The sequence below is a fragment of the Salvelinus sp. IW2-2015 genome, linkage group LG30 (genome assembly GCF_002910315.2).
Source record: "Salvelinus sp. IW2-2015 linkage group LG30, ASM291031v2, whole genome shotgun sequence".
Lineage (NCBI taxonomy): Eukaryota > Metazoa > Chordata > Actinopteri > Salmoniformes > Salmonidae > Salvelinus > Salvelinus sp. IW2-2015.
Window position 1 is genome coordinate 14,794,155 of NC_036869.1, and position 16,182 is coordinate 14,810,336.

Below are 16,182 nucleotides of genomic sequence, written 5' to 3' on the forward strand. Positions count from 1 at the left end.
TAAGGTGCCCCAAAGCTTTTTACTATCATTCTTTATAWAATMTATCTTTGTTTCGTAGTGTAGTTTATTTTTATTTAGTTTAGTCACATGATTTCTTAAATTGCAGTATGTTTGCGAATCAGTTGGGCTGCCAGACTTAATTGCCATACCTTTTGCCTCATCCCTCTCAACCATACAGTTTTTCAATTCCTCATCTTGTATGACCTCATCTCATTCTTGTATGACCTCTTATARACTATATTAAGCCCAGCCTTTGGAACTTTGGTTTTCCTAGATATGGCTATTATATTGTGATCACTACATCCTATGGATTTGGATACTGCTTTAAAGGAAATATCTGCTGCATTAGTAAAGATGTGATCAYTYCATGTTAATGATTTAATTCCTGTGCTGTTTGTAACTACCCTGGTAGGTTGACTGACAACCTGATCCAGGTTGCAGGCACTGGTTACAGTTTGAAGTTTTTRCCTGAGTGGGCAGCTTGATGATAGCCAGTCAATATTTAAATCACCCAGAAAATATACTTCTCTGTTGATATCACATACCTTATCAAGCATTTCACACATATTATCCAGATACTGACTGTTAGCACTTGGTGGTCTATAGCAGCTTCCCACAAMAATGGGTTTCAGGTGAGGCAGARGAACCTGTAYCCATATTACTTCAACAGTATTTAACATTAGATCGTCTCTAAGCTTTACAGGAATGTGGTTCTGAATATAGACCGCAACACCGCCTCCGTTGGCATTTCTGTCTTTTCGGTAGATGTTATAACCATGTATTGCTACCACTCTATCATCAAAGGTACTTTCTAAGTGTGTTTCAGAGATCGTCAGAATATGAATGTCATCTGTTACAAGCAAGTTAATGACTTCTCGGACCTTGTTTCTTAGGCTACATATGTTAATATGGACTATTTTTAGCACTTTTCTGGGTTGCTTAATTGTTTTTAATGCTTTACTGGGAAGCTTATCAGAGGTAGACTTACTCATGTTATTTACATTGGAGCTGATAGTGCAGGGTGAGCTGCATAAAGTGGTCTTCCTACTATTGCACACCGCKTCAGTGCTAACAGTGGAACTCTGGTTTATAGGCTCATGATTACTGCTTACAATAGCTGTAGGATAAACAGATGTATTCAGTGCAATTAGGGGAAAATAAATTAAATTACTTACATTGTGTTTGCCAATGCCCCTAAGATCATGTACATTTGATGCAGCATTATGACAACTCATTGTCACAATGTTAGGGATTAACTGAGCTGGTCTTGGATCATTTACCAGTCATTGTTTCAACGCAGCCCTGAAATGTGTGGACAGAGTGACGTGATTGTTTTTACATGTGAAAATGTAATTATATGGAAATCAATACGTGTAAGTGAGACTTTCCCATGTGGAGTTTGATTTTCACATGTTAACTTGCAATTCCACATGTGAACGTGAGATTTTCACATGAACGTTTTCACGTGAAACTGCATATRACAGATTTGATTTGGCTGAAAGCAAATATTTTGGATTGAGAGAGAGATGTTTGAACCCTTAGYAAAAAAACTTCAAATTTAAACTCAACGTGAAAAACAGCTATTAGGAAAATGCTATTTTCACATGTTTTTGTTGTTGTAAGGAAAGTTCGGACATCTCACTATCGTCTCTCTCTCTCAATATTATAATATTAGCATTCAGCCAAATCTGTGAAATTAATTTCTCACATTTAAATGTTCTTGTCGCCTCACCTCTCAGGACAATGAATTTCTCTCTCCTCAAAATTGTGAACGATATCTAATGTATTTATAATATGTAWTTATAATATACAWTWTTTCAGTCTCAACAGCATGCAAATATGAATATGAATCATCCTTTATATGATTTATATGAATCACTCATACTACCCACAACCAAAGGGGGGTGCCAGCCAAATCTTTTGCTGGTCCACATCCTAACACATTTGACCAACAACCATCCTCCTATTGACCTGTCTGGCCTATGACTGTGCAGATGACAACCCGAGTTGTTATTAATGTACGCCGCGGGTCCCATATCTCCGTATCTGTAGCAAAGAACGGTCGCCGCCTCTGTCCCCCGCCCCTCTGGCTCCGACAGTCTGGCTCCTGTGTGTAAAAAGATCCAGCCTAATCTCTTTACTCCCATAGCTAAAATCAATAGGGACATATTTCTGGAAGAAGTTTCCAGCCCTTGTAATGTGCTGTTATTGGAGGGTGCGATTGATGGCGGTTCAGGTTTAGCTTCAGGCATCTCGGAGGGATCTTGAGGGTGTTGGTGAGTGGTGGAGAGGCCTCCTGGGTGTACCGGGCTCACTGGGTAGAAGGTACATATCAGGGAAAGTAGTGGAAGCAGAGGAAAGCTAGTTGTCTTGTGACTAGACATGACAGACAGCCTGACGTTCATGCATACACACTCAGCAGAATAGTCATTGTGTGAGAGAGTTTACATTTTCAAAGTTTATTCACCACGTGCACAGGATACAATGGGTGTAAAACAGTACAGTGAAATTCCTACCTTCAGAGCTCTTTGACAACAATGCAGTGATAAACCTAATAATAATATAAATAATAATAAAATAAAAACACACAAGAACTACGATGTGAGTTAAAGAAACAGTGGCAGTACCTTATTTAATGTGCAGGGGTGCTGGAGTGAGCCTCTTGCTACACCTGGACACACACACACACACCTTATGAATTTTCCCACGAGGCTACAAATTACCCCGAAGGAATGAGGGCGGTAATGTATGGCGCCTAGAACAACAGGTTTGTGTAGCATGGCTTTTAATGTGAGATTGGTGAAAAGCAGTACAAGTACAAACACTGAGTCAGTTGTGCCATGGAGACACAAAACGTGTGTGTGTGTTTGTAAGTATGTGTGGGAGTCTCCTTATGCATGAGCAGAAATGATCTGTTGATTGCAAGGAAGAGCTACAGTACTGCCGTCAGCCGCTTCTTATCGGAGACCTGTCATCTGCTGTAGAACTCTAGCCAGCCATTTTATTTTCCTTGTAATGTAGTACAAGCCCCCTCTCTTCCCCTCCCTGCACTCCTTCTCCCTACTCCTTCTCCTTCACCGCCATTGATTATCTATAACCAGGGGTGAAAGTAAGGTGGTACAGCCCGGTGCGGCGTCCCAGCAAAATATAATTATGGGGGTTCGCGTACCGGTAAAAAGTGAGCCTATCACAATTAATACAACCTGCCCAAAAAACTATAGGCTATTACGCCACTATTTAACATTACTGCATGTCAGGTGCATGACAAAGTAACGAATTGACTGGAAACCGGGTGGTATAAGCTCCAAATTGCCTTGTGGTTTGAGGAGAACACTTACATTTTGTCAAGCCGGAGATGTATGGCCTGGACCGGAGATGTATGGTCTGGACCGGAGATGTATGGTCTGGACCGGAGATGTATGGTCTGGACCGGAGATGTATGGTCTGTACCGGAGATGTATGGTCTGGACATGGCGGAGATGAGTGGCCAAGACCGTGGCTTGCGTTGACAACAGTGGCTGCAATCAATTCAGGCTACAAGTGTAGGCCTTAATGACAATCACAGAATGTCACTACAATACACCTAGGTGTTTTGTAACAGATGTCTTTTTCCATTGATCAAATTGCGGGTGCACAATGCACTTTTGGGGTTTGGATGCTGGAATGATTGTGTAGGAATGTTTGCAGGAGCGCCTTTGTTAAGTGATTGTTTGACAATCAGATGAAAACACCATGACTGGTTGTGTTTAGTTATTTCTTTTCGTTATCAAAATTCTTAACTTAATTGAGCAACGGTATCTTATTGGCACCAGCTGAGAACATCGGCCATATCCCCGGTGAGTGTGCATATTCAATGTCTTTGTCATTGGGTCAGTGTGTCATGACACAAGGCGAGACCCAGATGCAGACACAGGAGGCAGATGGTTGGAGTCTTAAAATATGTATTAATCCAATAGGGGAAGGCAAGAGAATGGTTGTGGACAGGCAAAAGGGTCAAAACCAGTTCAGAGTCCAAAAGGTACTGAAGGGCAGACAGATTCAAGGTCAGGCCAGGCAGAATGATCAGGGAGGCGGGAAAGAAGTCCAGAGTCAGGCAGGGGTCAAAACCGGGAGGACTATCAAAAAGAGAATAACAAAAGGAGTACGGGAAAAACATGCTGGTTGACTTGTATGTTAATCAAGACGAACTGGCACAGAGAGACAGGAACACAGGGATAAATACACTGGCACAGAGAGACAGGAACACAGGGATAAATGCACTGGCCCAGAGAGACAGGAAACACAGGGATAAATACACTGGCCCAGAGAGACAGGAAACACAGGGATAAATGCACTGGCCCAGAGAGACAGGAAACACAGGGATAAATACACTGGGGAAAACAAGCGACACCTGGAGGGGGTGGAGACAATATCGAGGACAGGTGAAACTGATCAGGGTGTGACACAGTGCCACTTTTGTTTGTTTTTGGACAATCATTTCCTCCTCCAGGTTAGATGGATGTCATATTGTATTTGTGTCTCCCCTTTTCGTAGGCCAATTATATGGATCAGCCAACATGGTTTTTATTGATCTGTTTGTCAGTGTCAGCAGAGTAGGCTCCCCTGTCATTTCTGTAGTATAAAAAAATGCGTGCGTGCACTTGGGTGTCCCGTACCGGTAAGAAGTTAAATGTACTTTCATCCCTGTCTATAACTGAGGCTAATCATTATTTTGGTTTTCACGCTTTGTTATCCTCCCGTGACTTGCCAGGCCACCCTGTCGCAAACCATGGCTGCTGCTCTTCCTCTCAGATGTCCCTGAAACCAGGAGACTGTTATGATTTTAACCCTTCCACCCCTCCTTCAGTACAGACTACCTTTTTTCTCTTTCTGGCCACCCCTAGGCACCTGCATACGGACGCACACACTTTAAAAAATGTTTTTATCCTTCATTTTACTAGGCAAGCCAGTTAAGAACATGACGGCCTCCCCCGGCCAAACCTTGGACATCGCTAGGCTAATTGTGTGCCGCCCTATGGGACTCCCAATCACTGCCGGATGTGACACAGCCTGGATTTGAACCAGGGACTGTAGTAACACCTTTTGCACTGAGATGCAGTGCCATAGACAGCTGCTCTGACACACACACACACACACGTACGCACACACACACACACACACACACTTTTTATTTTAGTTTCTCACTGAAATGTGTACGCCAGAATACCATTATAACTGTCGCTATAACCAGCCCCATCCACTCTGTCTATCTCTCAGTATTTTATCTCTCACCATCTCTCACTCTATCTAGCACCTGCACACTCTTTTTCTCTCACTCTGCCTCTCCCACTTCCCTCTTTCTCTCTCCCCCTTCTCTCTTTCACTCATCCCTCTATCCCTATTTGTTTGTCTCACCCATTCTCACGCACACTTTCTCTCACCCCCCCATCCCCATCCTCTCTCGATAGCACCCGGCTGTTGGCTTGTGGCTGGGCTTGGGTTGACGGCTGGCTGTCTGGTGTCATGAGCGATCAGGTCGACGGCGGCACGGCAAGGCCGATAGGAGCTGAGCGAGGGCCGCCTTGTAGCGGGTCACCTCTCACGGCCAATTAGTGTTGGAGCTGCGGCGTGCTCGCCTCTTGTCAGGCCTGCTTATCGTCGGAGATCAGCGGCGATCAGTCTCTCACACCAGCCTCTCTCTCTCTCACTCTGCTCAGGCTCCCTCTCGCTTGTCTTTCCAGGCGGTCCTTGTCTCTCTTCCTCTCTTTCTCTCTGTTTGCACCCTCATTTTGTTTTTGCCAGTGGCAGGTGGCTGCTTCACTTTGTGTCGATCAGTTTCGCTCTCACTTTTTCTCATATTTCTCTTTTATTGTATTAATTTAGCAGAAACTATGGTACAAAAAGACTTATAATCTATGTACTTTGTGTTTAAATAGTGGCTGTTTTGTTGAGGCAGTCACAGGGAGTGAATTAAAATAGGGAAAAAGAATGAACATTGTTTAAGGCAGAGATATTTTTTCTCACTTTATTCACTCCAACTCCCCCTTTTCACTCTTCATTTTTACTCTACTCTTTCTCTCTGTCCATTCTCTCCAGCATGATCCTCCCTATTTCTCCTCCCTGTTGTTTATTCTTTTCCTCTTTCACACACCCTCCATCTGTCTTTCTCTGATGTGAAAGAATGGAGCCGTGTCCCAGTGGGTGTCAGCGTATGACCGACCGACTGGCCTTGTGTGTGTGTAGTGGTGTTGTGTGTGTGTGTGTGTGTGTGTGGTGTGTGTGTGTGTGTGTGTGTGTGTGTGTGGTGTGTGTGTGTGTGTGTGTGTGTGTGTGGTGTGGTGTGTGTGTTGTGTGTGTGTGTGTGTGTGTGGTGTGTGTGTGTGTGTGTGTCAACGAAGGTGACTCAGTGTTGGCAGAGTGAGACCCTTGGTGAGTGGTCTGTCTTGCTCACACGAGCTGAACTCTGGTACTCAATTGCCCTTTTCTCTAAATACACAACACGTACACACACAAGCGTTGTGTGTGGTGTGTGTGAATTTGTTTGGTTGTGTGCATATTTTATTTTTGTGTTAGAGTTTGTCAAGTCTTGCAAAGCATTTGAATCATCCCCCAAAAAATACCAATGGTTAGAATCAGCAATCATACAGGTACAACTATCCCCAGCAGATGGCATAAACAGGTAAAGAACCCATAGACTAAATCCATGTCATGGAAAGGTTTCATTTTTCAATGATGCATACTTTTTTAATGTAAAGTGATTTTAAAGTGTGCACTGAAAGGGCAGCTAACAAATAGTATATATCCACATTATCACACGACAGTGTAATTTTTAAATACCAGTAGGTGTATAGAGGCTCATCTGACGCCTGGCGACACGGCGCATTTGATTAATGATGTCTGGCTAGAAGACTCCTCCCTCATAGGGCCCAGTATTAGTTTTTGTTGTTAATTACCCCACTGCCTAGAATGTTCCTATCCATAACGTCTGGGCGTGTGTGTGGGTGTGTGTGTGTGTGTGTGTGTGTGTGTGTGGTGTGTGTAGTTAGGTGTGCATTTGTTGTGAGGGTGGGGGGAGTGAGTGTAGGAAAGAGTAAAGCGAAGGAAAAGGGAGAGAGTGTGTGGCGGGGGTGGGTGTGTGTTAGTCGATTGGGGGGGGGGGGTAGTGAATACAGCAAGGAAGAGAGAGCGTTGGTTTGTGTGTGTGTGTGTGTGGGTGTGTGTGTTGTGTGTCGTAGTGTGTGTGTGTGTGGGATGGTGTGTGGTGTGTAGTGGCTTGTGGCTAGATGTCGTGCTGTGTGTGTGTGTGTGAGATATTGTGGGGGGGGCACATGTATTTACATAGGGCAGTGAGTGTGCGCTTGTGTGCGTGTGTTTTTGTCTACATGTACGTGATATCCATGATTGAGGCCTTGGCACCTGGCTCAGCCCTTATGCCCATCTCCCTCCATGCACCACTGTGTGGCAGGCAGCATCTTTCATTTCAATATTTCAATATTTATGTCTCACTTTTACAAGCCATTGTCATTGCCAAGTCATTGTAAGGGTATGTGCAACTGGGCTGTTTGGCTTTCTGTCAATTACTTTCTCTTGTTCTTATGCTGAGCCTGGTTTGATTTTATATTTATTTATTTATTAGTATATATATTTTTTCCTCTACCTCGGGTAGTATAAAGACAGTCTCTACCTCGGGTAGTATAAAGACAGTATCTACCTCGGGTGGTATAAAGACAGTATCTACCTCGGGTAGTATAAAGACAGTATTCTACCTCGGTAGTATAAAGACAGATCTACTAGAGCTACTCTAGTATGAAAGACAGTATTACCTCGGTAGTATAAAGACAGTATCTACCTCGGTAGTATAAAGACGTATCTACCCCGGTAGATAAAGACAGTCTCTCTCGGTATAAAAGACGTATCTACCTCGGGTAGTATAAAGACAGTCTAACCTCAGTAGTATAAAGACAGTATCTACCTCGGGTAGTATAAGACAGTATCTACCTGTAGTATAAAGACAATCTCTACCGCGGTAGTATTAAGACAGTCTCTACCTCGGGTAGTATAAAGACAGTCTCTACCTCGGTAGTATTAAAGACAGTTCTACCTCGGTAGTATAAAAGACTAGTATCTCTACCCTCGGTAGTATAAAGACAGTCTCTACCTCGTGGTGATAAAGACAGTATCTCCTCGGTAGTAAAAGACAATCTCTACCTCGGGTAGTATAAAGACAGTATCTACCTCGGGTAGTATAAAGACAGTATCTACCTCGGGTAGTATAAAGACAGTAACGCATGTAGTTTTAGACTGAAAAATATAGTATAAATAAGAATTACTTTCTGTTTTTTGTATTTTTTATTATTGATTGGTGACTCACAGCATTTGTTTTATTAATGTATGCATAGGGGTGTATTTGCTTGCCATCTGTCGTGTGTGTGTGTGTGTGTGTGTATGTATGTGCACCATAGGCACACATTGATGCATACACATGTACCATGTGTGTGTATCAATGTGTGTTGCATGTGTGCGCTCGCATATGCGGTCCGTGCATACATGTTTGTGTTTGTGCTCACACAAACCTTTCATATGCACCCATTCCTCCTGTTTGGAAGATGAACTTAACGGTGGAAGTGAAGGAAAAGGGCAGCCTCATTTGCATAGCGGGGCTTTATTAGAATATGCTAAGGATGGAGAGGAGTGTATTTCCAGCCTCGGCGATGAATCGCTGCCGCATCGCAAAGTCGCCTCTGTCGTCACCATCATTTGCATACCTTGCGGTCTTCCTTTTTTATTTTTATTTTTTTTACTTACCTTAATGGGCGAATGCTTATTTTAAATTACAGATTTGTCTCCAAGTAGACTTTTGGCAAGCACTCTGCAACTTAAATGGGTCCGTTCTGTTTCTTTATAGATGAACTGAGGGATTGTGGCTTTAAAAGGTTCCGGATGCGTCTGTTTGTAGTCGGGATGCTGTGGAGGGTTTGTGATGTGGAGAATACGGTGTTATTGAGAGGTTGGTTTAATGGTCGGGAATTAGACCTTACGTTTGAAGGATGAGGTTTGATTATTACTACACCCATCCGCCTCAAGGGTTCTCTCCAAAAAGTAGGTGCCACATTAGATTTCAGACACAGACAGACAGACACTTCCAATAGCCAGTCTTTCAAGAGAAATTGTGTGGCTCATCCACTGGTGTTTTATGGAAATTGACAGAATATATTGCCACACTGACGTTGAGCATCCAAAAGACCGACTTAACCTCAAATTCTATAAGTCTCCACTTCACATATTTACATCCAACTCTTCTAAAATCAAAGCTGAATCTACCACCACACCTTCCACTGCTCAGAACAAGCATCAACACTTTTTTTAGTTTTAGTTTTTTCCAGAACGTCCACCGGTTAAATGCAAGCCAACATCTGATGACGTTTGGCTCCGTTTGTTTATGGAGGCCGATGGATTGCCGTGGCGAGCCTTGACTCTGAGATCTCACTCGGGACCGGGCCAGTCAGATCTCGTCAGGCCCTGGATGACTAGATGAAACAGGCGTTGTTGGCCCATCCGCTCAGGTTTGCTTTCAAAAAGACAGCGCCGCATGGGGCCTCGGAGACGAGGCCGCCCATGGGTCCATATTTTTTTTAAAGGGAAAGAAGGAGGGGAGAAAAAAACATGATTTATTTAGCATGTTTACTGTTTCTACCATATCTTGGAGAGCAGGATTATTTTCACAAACAATAAAGCCCCTGGAGTATTACTATTAGAACTCTGGGATCCCGGGGTAGTTGGCTTCCAAAACGATTGTCACGATCATCGTAAAGATGAGACCAAGGCGCCGCGTGAGTAGAGTTCCACATAATTTTCATCAACTGAAACTCACCTAACAAAACAACAAACAACCAAACGAAACGTGACGCTACAGGTGTGCACTCAGGCAACTCAATGTAGACAAGATCCCACAACACAAACGAGGAAAATGGCTACGTAAATATGATCCCCAATCAGAGACAACGATAAACAGCTGTCTCTGATTGGGAACCATATCAGGCCAACATAGACATACAAAACCCCATGACATACAAAACCCCTAGACATACAAAACTAACCAAATCATATAGAAAAACAGAGATATCTAAGGTCAGGGCGTGACAGTACCCCCCCCGAAAGGTGCGGACTCCTGGCCGCAAACCTGAACCTATAGGGCAGGGTCCGGGTGGGCATCTACCCTTGGTGGCGTCTCTGGTTCTGGACGCAGCTCTGGAGGCCCCGGACCATGGATCGTCGCCGGAAGCTCCGGACCGTGGGTCGTCTCTGGAGGCCCCGGACCGTGGATCGTCGCCGGAGGAACCGGACCGCAGATCGTCGCAGGAGGCTCTGGACTGAGATCCCCTACTGAAGGCTCTGGACCGAGATCCCCTGCTGAAGGCTCTGGACCGAGATCCCCTGCTGAAGGCTCTGGACCGCCAACCGTCGCTGGAGGCTCTGGACCGCCGACCGTCGCTGGAGGCTCTGGACCGCCGACCGTCGCTGGAGGCTTCATCGCTGGAGGCACCGGACCATGGATCATCGCCGGAGGCTCTGAACTGGGAACCACCGCCGGAGGCTCCGGACTGCAGATCGTCGCCGGAGGCTCTGGACCGCCGACCGTCGCTGGAGGCTCTGGACCGCCGACCGTCGCTGGAGGCTTCATCGTTGGAGGCACCGGACCGTGGATCATCGCCGGAGGCTCCGAACCGGGAACCACCGCCAGAGGCTCTGAACTGGGAACCACCGCCGGAGGCTCCGGAATGCAGATCATCGCCGGAGGCTCTGGACCGCCGTCTGCATTGGGCTTTTAACAACCATCTCAAACCATGAATGCATTAAAATTGAGGTTCCCTTTAACAAGGTATTGTAGCAGTCGAGATGTTTGGGCAAAGTTGGAAATACGTTGCTCAATCATTAATTTCKCAGGATGCATCATTATTGAGCAGATTTCCAAAGAAACCTTACCAACAACATACTCCACACACTCAGCAGGGTAGCCTACAATTTGTTCTTGCTGTTGTTGCTTTTGCCATACCATAATTAAGGCAATAAAATGTTACCATAGTGCAATGCACTTGGTGGCACCAATAATAAGTACAGAGGTGTATACTGGTTTTACTACATTATTTGAGTAATTATTTAATAAAGAGTGAGGGAGATAGTGTGTGTGTGTGTGTGTTGGTCGCTAACTATTATAAAGTGAACATCCCACATGCTTTGAGATCACACATTTTGTTGTTGCCAATTAACAGCCGATCTGAAAACAACAGTTTATTTTGCTCTTCAGCTTTCCTTGTCTCAAGTGGGTCCTATTKCTATCTGTGTTRCCAGTGGGTCCTATTCCTATCTGRGTTSCCAYRGAATGACCWGRCKCTTTCYCAACACATTGAAACTMACTTTTTTCATTGATGTTACATTTACTTGAAACTTTAGGCTATTCTTCATCGTATTAGAGCCCTTTGGGTGAAGTTAAGTTGGCATTTAGGACTGCAGTGCTTTAAATCTTAACTGCAGGCCTTTTATAGAAAAAGCTAATCCCAGGAGCTATGGAGCTTTAGTTTTTATCCCAGGCTCTGATTTATTTGATTTCAGAGGAAGTTTTGCTAAGCGTGCTTATAGCACATCACTGCTGAATGATTTAGTAGGGAAGAAGAAGCCCATACAGTGAGAGAAAGTCCAAAGACAAATTCTTGTCTCATCCCTTAATTGGTGAAGGAGGAAAAAAGTCAGACTCCAAACGATTTAATATCACAATAAATAAATATTTGTTGCTAATGAGACTTTAGTGTGACCATTTGTCGCGATATGTACCACGTACAGAATCACTCTCTTAATCGCAATTTACCAGTGCTTCTTTTTTAGTATCATTTAGTACCCCAAAGCTGAAAAGGARGGTCTTTTTTCCTTTTAACAAAGGATTGTCTTTAGGCATATTGGAATATTAAGTTCTATAGGAAATTTGAGATATGCCTCTTGARAAGCAAGCTCAAAGATAAAGATTAAAGTGGTTCCTTAAGGGCTTTGGAGGAACACTTGAAACAACAATAAAGTAGKCAATTACTCTTTGCAGTTTATTGAAGTTTTGGTTTCCTACTTCCTACAGAGGATGCACTGTGTCTTAATGTAACTGCACTCTTACAAAGTAAGGAAGTGTGGAGATCCATCCTCCTTGACATGGCTCTTCTCTACCCTAATATTCCAAATACCACTTGTTTCGGTGTGATCCAATTGGGCCCAAAGTGCTTTTGAAAAATGTAAAGTGTTAATCTATCAATCACATATATTTACTTAGTAGCTCTTTTTACAGAAACATTTATCAAATAGTACTTTACTTCAAGCAGCAGCATAGTGGCATGCTGAATACCACTTGAAGTGATCGAATTGGACCAACAGTGCTTTTGAAAAATGTAATGTGTCAATCACTCAATCAATCAAATGTATTTACTTAGTAGCCCTTTTAAAGGAACATATGACAGATATGTTGTGGCAAGGAAAATTTAAGGGATGAGACAAGAATTTGTCTTTTGACTTTCTCTCACTGACTGGACTCCCTCTTCCTACTAAATCATTCATCAGTGATGTGCTATAAGCACGCTTAGCAAAACTTCCTCTGAAATCAAATAAATCAGAGCCCGGGGATAAAAAATAAAGCTCCATAGCTCCTGGGATTGGCTTTTTCTATAAAAGGCCTGCAGTTAAGATTTAAAGCACTGCAGTCCTAAATGCCAACTTAACTTCACCCAAAGGGCTCTAATACGATGAAGAATAGCCTAAAGTTTCAAGTAAATGTAACATCAATGAAAAAAGTCAGTTTCAATGTGTTGRGAAAGMGYCWGGTCATTCGRTGGSAACYCAGATAGGAATAGGACCCACTGGGAACACAGATAGGAATAGGACCCACTTGAGACAAGGAAAGCTGAAGAGCAAAATAAACTGTTGTTTTCAGATCGGCTGTTAATTGGCAACANCTGGGAACACAGATAGGAATAGGACCCACTTGAGACAAGGAAAGCTGAAGAGCAAAATAAACTGTTGTTTTCAGATCGGCTGTTAATTGGCAACAGAAAAATGTGTGATCTCAAAGCATGTGGGATGTTCACTTTATTAGTGACCAACACACACACACTATCTCCCTCACTCTTTATTTAATAATTACTCCAATCAAATTGGTCACATACACATGGTTYGCAGATGTTATTGCGAGTGTAGCGAAATGCTTATGCTTCTAGATCCGACAGTGCAGCAGTATCTAACKGGTAATATCTAACAATTCCACAACACCTAATATCTAACAATTCACAACAACTACCTTATACACACAATCTAGTAAAGGAATGGGATAATAATATATAAGTATAAAATATATGGATGAGCAGTGACAGTGCGGCTAAGATGCAATAGATAGTAAAGAATAGATAGTGAAGGATACAGTATATACATATGAGATGAGTAATGTGAGATATGTAAACATTCTTAAAGTGGCTAGTGTTCCATTTATTCAAGTGGCTAATGATATCAAGTCTGTAGGTAGGCAGCCGCCTCTCTGTGCTAGTGGTGGCTGTTAAACAATCTGATGGCCTTGAGATAGAAGCTGTTTATCAATCTCTCTGTCCCAGCTTTGATGCACCTGTACTGACCTCGCCTTCTGGATGGAAGCGGGGTGAACAGGCAGTGGCTCGGGTGGTTATTGTCKTTGATTATCTTTTTTGCCTTCCTGCGACATCGGGTGCTGTAGGTGTCCTGGAGGGCAGACRGCACCACCCTCTGTAGAGCCCTGCTGTTGTGGGCGGTGCAGTTGCCATACCCGACCGTGATACAGCGCGACAGGATACTCTCAATTTTGCACCTGTAAAGGTTAGTGAGGGTTTTCGGTGACAAGCCACATTTTTTAAACGTCCTGAGGTTGAAGAGGCGCTGTTGCGCCTTCACCACACTGTCTGTGTGCGTGGTACATAATGTAGTAAAACCAGTATGCACCTTTGTACTTATTATTGGTGCTACCAAGTGCATTGTGCTATGGTAACATTTTGTTGCATTAATTATGGTATGGCAACAAGAACCMAAATAATAKATTGTAGGCTACCCTGCTGAGTGTGTGTAGTATGTTGTTGGTAAGGTTTCTCTGGAAATCTGCTCAATAATGATTTATCCTGGGAAATGAATGATTGAGCAACGTATTTCCAACTTTGCCCAAACATCTTGACTGCTAAAATACCTTGTTAAAGGGAACCTCAATTTTAATGTATTCATGGATTGAGATGGTTGTTAAAGCACCAATGCAGATGTTTTTATTTCAATATCAAATCATTTCTGGGTAAAAATAAAGTACCTTACTGTGATTGTTTTCAATTAAAATTGTCCCCCACACAAAAAAAATCTTCTTAGCAGAGGGCAATTTCTTAAGCTAGGATTTTGCTAGGACTATCTGGGAGTGATCTGAATGGGGAAGGGAAAATTAGGCTTGGAACTCTTTCTTATTGGTCTATTAACTAATTTATCTCATGGATGCCCAAAACTCCATCCCACCAACACATGCAGAATTTTTTTTCTAAACAGCTTTTACACTAAAATGGCATTGTCATCATTTTTGGAGTATTATTCCAAACTCATAGTGTGGAAATGTATATAAAACACAGGAAAATCACATTTTTGACTGCACTGGGCCTGTAAGCACCACCTGCACTACATGATAAATGCATTTTCCCTCACATTTCAAGTGAGTTAGCCAAATTAGTTCTTCCATTTCATGAAAGGTGTCCATTTTGTAAATATCAAATACTTTTTGACTGTGTTTTTGGCTTATTTCATTGCTCTTCAGTGTTTGCTCTGACACAAGGCTCCATTTTAATACATTATAACCAACAATATTGATATAGTGCAACCCTGTATCGATCGTCTGTTGAATGAGGTGTGGACCAAAGCGCAGCGTGGTAAGTGTTCATGTTATTTTTATTTAAACAGAACACTAAACAAAATAACAAAGAAAATGAACGAAAACGAAACAGTCCTGTCAGGTGCAGCAACACAGAACAGAAAACAACTACCCACAAAACACAGGTGGGAAAAGGCTACCTAAGTATGGTTCTCAGTCAGGGACAACGATAGACAGCTGCCTCTGATTGAGGACCACACCCGGCCAAACACACAAATAGAAAACATAGAACACAAAACATAGAATGCCCACCCAAACTCACGCCCTGACCAAACCAAAATAGAGACATATAAAGGATCTCTAAGGTCAGGGCGTGACAAACCCAAAGAAGAATTTCCTCCTCAAGTACAAAAGAGAGCCTTTATTGATTGAATATTCACAATCTTCCATCAGATTGTAAGAATATCAAACCAGAGGAGGAAGCGAAGTGAGAGATTTTACTCAGCCCAATATCTGTCCACGAAAATAATCCCATGAAGCGAGGAGTTTTTGTGTCGAGGTCAATGAGAGAGTGTCGAATTTGGTCAGAAAATATTTTGACCGACAGTGCTTTTGAAAAATGTAGTGTCAATCACTCAATCAATCAAATGTATTTACCTTTTACCACATAATTCAGCAACATTTGTCAGATAGTGCTTTACTTCAAGCAGCAGGATAGTGGCAAGTAAAAACTATTTTGAAGCACATTCTAATTTTGGTATTATTGACAGCGTAAGTGTTAACTCTGACCCTAACAAGCTTCCTTCAGTTCATCTGCTGTGATGAGAAGGTGTGGCTCAAACAGTCAGCACAGTGTTTATTCAGCATGTGTAATAGTCCAGGGGACGAATCACAGTCAAGAAGCGCTGTCGCCCCTGGAGACCGATGGCTCCACCTCAGTGTGTGCAGCTAAATATGGAAATCTTAAAACACTTGAATGGATACACACATACACACACACACACACACACACACACACACACACACACATAATGACAAGACCCAATGATCACTCAGCAACACATGCCTCTCCCAAATGTCAATATTCCTTGTCTATTGCTATCTAATTTCACTGTAGAGCCCCTAGCCCTGCCCAATATGACTTAGATAGCCCTTTTGTTAAACCCCCATACATGCGGTGACCTCACCTGGCTTACAGTTGAATTTGGAAGTTTGCATACACTTAAGTAGGAGTCATTAAATCTCGTTTTTCAACCACTCCACAAATTTCTTGTTAACAAACTATAGTTTTGGTAAGTCGGTTAGGACATCTA